Here is a 4,719-nt window from a genome sequence, read left to right as displayed (position 1 = left end):
ACTTATCTATTTTCACACCTTCCAGAATTGCTAACACGTCCTTATGAACCTCAATCCTGTCTAGTCTAATAGACTGTATCTCAGTATTCTCCTCGACTACATTGTCTTTTTCCTGTGTGAATACTGACGAAAAATATTCATTTAGCACCTCTCCTATCTCTTCGGACTCCACGCTCAACTTCCCATTACTGTCCTTGACCGGCCCCAATCTTACTCTAGTCATTCTCTTATTCCTGACGTACCTATAGCAAGCTTTAGGGTTTTCCTTGATCCTACCTACTAAAGACTTCTCATGTCCCCTCCTGGCTCTTCTTAGCACTCTCTTTAGGTCCTTCCTGGCTAACTTGTAACTCTCAAACCTCTGTTAAAATCCGTAGAAACTATATCAACAGAACTTCCCTCATCCACACACTTGATCACATTTTCAAAATCTTTCTAACAAATTTGTTAGGCATGATCTCCCTTTAACAGAGCCATGCTGACTATCCTTAATTAACCCATGCCTTTCCAAGTTAGTATTAATTTGCTCCTTCAGAATTTTCTCCAATAGTTTCCCTACCACTGGCTTGAGACTCACCGGTCTGTAATTTCCTGGTTCATCTCTACCACCCCACATTAGTTGCCCTCTGGTCCTTTGGCACTTCCCCTGAGAGGAATTAAAAATTTGTCAGAGCCCCTGCGATTTCCAGCCTCCCCTCCCACAGCATTCTGGGATGCAGTTCACCTGAATCAGGTGATTTGTCTGTTTCTAAGACTGAAAGAGCCTCCAATTTCCCGTTTCCTATGTAAAACTAAGTTTCTCAGTCCCTTATCTTGGAGAATGTAGGTAAAGAATTCTCTCTTTCCAGAGTGATTGCCATCTGATTTATTTGCCATTGTTGGTTTTAAGTTGAATTTATGCTGGCAAAGGACATTTGGCTGTTAAATTGCACCTGCAATTGCAATGTGCCATGATAGTGACCAACATTCCCTTACATTTCTTTTGAGCATATGGTCCCTCTAAATTCCTTGGCACAGTTATGTGCTGTAGGCTTGAAAGGAGCAATTCTGAGAGAAGACATTTGGATCCTGCATCAGTTTAGAGGGATATTACTGCTAAGCCTTTCACAAACTGGATACTGTTGTGAATGTGAAATTTCCCATTGAGGTCTATTTACCCTTCCATCTAGCCTAGTGAATGCTTTTTTGGCATTCTATTTGGTCGACACCAAAAAATGGTTTTGCTGTCTTTTTAAGACAATATAGCTGCATAAATATTTTGTCAAAAAATTCTCTTTTTTGAATGTAAATTAAGCAATTTTCTCCAGCAGTTTATTGCTTTGTTCAGAGGATCTTTTTAGAGTACCTCATTCATGCAGAATGTAGGTATGCTTTAAATCATATGTTTTTGTATAGCTTTACAATCTGTTAGCATCAACTATTGCTTAGTGTCAGAACTGACTTGAGCACTGCCTATATTAAACCAAGCAAACCTTTTAGCCCTGCATGCCACAGCCAACTCTGAGGCTCATACAGTAAGCTTTTAATTTCCAATATTAGAAAAAATACTTTTTTTAAGTGGCAATTCATTTTAATATCATAGTGAAGATTTTTTCCTTTGGGGAGGTTTTTACAAAAAAAAACAGTTGAATTAATCTTTTCTGATCGCCTTTTTTCATTCATTTTGTTTGTGGGATGTGGGTATTACTGGCTGGGCCAGCATTTGTTGCCCATCTCTCGTGGTCCTTGAGAAAGCAATCGTGTGCTGCAGACTCCCAATTCTGTTTGGGAGGGAGTTCAGCTTTCCCCTTGAAGTTGAAATCAGGGCATAATTTAAGAATAGTTGTAAAAGAACTGGGGACAGGGCAGTGAATAAAGTTAAGACTTCAGACTTAGTGCAGTTTAGATAAAACCGGTTGAACTAAATGGGCTGTTTTTGTTTATCTTTTCTGTAATGTCATTTGAATTGCTTTGTTGGTTTGCACACTTTTATTTTAAAGTCCATTGCTACCTTAATGTGCTACTTATTTTAGCTAAAGGAAATGGTAGACTTATTGCAAGTGTACTGAAGTGTGCTCCAAGTAAGGAAGCCAAGGTCACACTCCACCCTATAACCTCACTCTTTACAAAACACCAGCTAGATGATTTTTAATTGTAACAAACACGAATGTGTAGCATGATAGTGATAGCCGTAATATCCTTAACAATTGCAACTTTATTTCTTGATTTTCCTCTGCTCGTGGCACCTAGTTCTATTGATGTATGGCTCCATGGGTGTCAGTGTTTCAATAGTTTGAACAAGCCATCCTTTATATGTGAGCCACTGTGTTTGAGTGGCAGATAACTTGATTGTGATAGCTGACTGTTCTGCAGAGCAGTAGAACTTTTTCAAATTTTACTGGCTGTGCTGATTCTTGGTTTGAACAAGTCATTATTGCCCTACTTTCCATAGTAATAAGACACAGGCTATTTGGCACATTGAGTCCTCTTTGCCATTTAATAAGATTATGGTAACTGGTAATCCTCGACTCCCCTATCCTGCTTTATCCTCAAATTTATCCTCCACTTCAAGGGGGCAGCTGAATTCCCTCCCAAACAGAACTGGGAGTCTGCAGCACAAGAAGGCAGCTCACAATTGCTTTCTCGAGGACCACTAGAGATGGGCAACAAATGCTGGCCCAGCCAGTAATACCCACATCCCACAAACAAAATGAATGAAAAAAGCGGTCAAAAGATTAATTCAACAGTTTTTTGTAAAAGCCTCCCCGGGGGAAAAAAATCTTCACTATGATATTAAAATGAATTGCCACTAAAGTGTTTTTCTAATATTGGAAATTAAAACTTCATTTACTGTATGAGCCTCAGTTGGCTGTGGCATGCAGGGCTAAAATGTTTGCTTCATTTAATATAGGCACTGCTCCAGTCATTCCCTGGCACATTGGCTCAAGGGTAAGCACTACTGCCTCTCAGTGCCAGGGACCTGGGTTCAACTCCACCCTTGGGTGACTGTGCAAACTCCGCACTGACGTTCTCTCTGTCTGTGTGGGTTTTCTCCAGTTGCTCCAATTTTCCTCCCACAGTCCAGTGATGTGAAGGTTAGGTGGACTGGCCATGCTAAATTGCCCATAGTGACCAGGGATGTGTAAGTTAGCTGGGTTAGCCATGGGAAATGCAGGGTTACAGGAATAGGGTAGGGGGTGAATCTGGGTGGGATGGCTCTTTGGAGGGTTAGTGTGGACTTGATAGGTCGAATGACCTGCTCCCACACTGTAGGGATTCTGTGGATTCTAACTCTTAGAAATCTGGCCATCTGCTCCTTGAATATACATAATGACACTGACACAAGGCTGGGTGGGTGAGTTGAGCAGTGAGGAGGTTGCTGAGTTACTTTGTGATTTGGACAAGTTGAGTGGACAGATGCTTGGCAGATGCAGTATAATGTGGATAAGAGAGGTTATCCATTTTGATAGCAAAAATAAGGCAGTTTATTATCTGAGTGGTGATAGATTGGGAAAGGGCAAGGCGCAGTGAGACCTGGATGTGCAAAGTAGGCAAGAAGGTGCAGCAGGCAGTAAAGAAAGCAAATGGCATGTTGACCTTCATAACAAGAGGCTTTGAAAGAAGAACAGTATGTCTTGCTACAACTGGACAGGGCCTTGGTGAGACCACATGTGAAACATTGCATGCGGTTATGGCCTCTGTATTTGAGGATATATGTTCTGGATATCAAGGGCCAAAGTTTTACTAAGCTGATTCCTGTGATGACAGTCCTCACCAATTCAGTCTCTCTTCATGCATTAGTCCTATGTTCACTGGAATTTAGAAATTGGAGATGGGATGGGGCAGGATAGTCTCCTAGAAACTTATTGAAAAGTCAAACCAGTTTAGACTGGGCAAATGCAGTTCCTGGTGATAGGGGAGTCCAGAACCAGGGGTCGTGGTGGGGGCAGGAGGAGCAATTCTGAGAGAAGACATTTAGATCCTGCCTCAGTTTAGAGGGATATTACTGCTAAGCCTTTTTCAAACCTGGATACTGTTCTGAACGTGAAATTTCCCATGAGGTCTATTTACCCTTCCATCTAGCTCATGGAATTTGCTGGGAAACCTCCGGTCTGGCAGCATCTGTGGAGAGAAAGCCAAGTTAACATTTCAGGTCCAGTGACCCTTCAGAACTTAGAACTTCTGTCATACTAAAAATCTTTAAGGTCCTGTCTTGTACTTTCAAACTCCAATGAATGCGAATTCAAACTAATCAACCTGTCCTTTTTTTAAATTTCAAAAAAAAGACTCTTCATACTTGGGATCAACTCAGTGAACCTTTTCTTCTGGACTTCCTCCCATGCCAGTACTTGGATAAGGGCTCAAAGCTGTTCAGTATTTCAGTTGTGGTCTGACTGGCATCTTGTATAGTTTTAGTGAGAGCTCCTGATTTTATATGCCATTTCCTTTTGAAATAATTCCATTTGCCTTCCCCATTACCTGTTGAACCTGGATGCTAGATTGTGATTCATGCACTAGAACTCCAAATCACTGCAGCTTTCCCTTTTTATTTACCTTGTTTTTCTAATCAACCTGTTCAGAGATCCTATTAGAGATAGTAGGAACTGCAGATGCTGGAGAATCCGAGACAACAAGGTGCAGGGCTGGATGAACACAGCAGGCCAAGCAGCATCATAGGAGCAGAGAGGCTGACGTTTCGGGCCTAGACCCTTCATCAGAAAAAGCTTTTTCTGATGAAGG

This window comes from Rhincodon typus, chromosome 25 (assembly GCF_021869965.1).
Source record: "Rhincodon typus isolate 14 chromosome 25, sRhiTyp1.1, whole genome shotgun sequence".
NCBI classification, from domain to species: Eukaryota; Metazoa; Chordata; class Chondrichthyes; order Orectolobiformes; family Rhincodontidae; genus Rhincodon; species Rhincodon typus.
Note: the sequence above shows the minus strand (reverse complement) of the source record.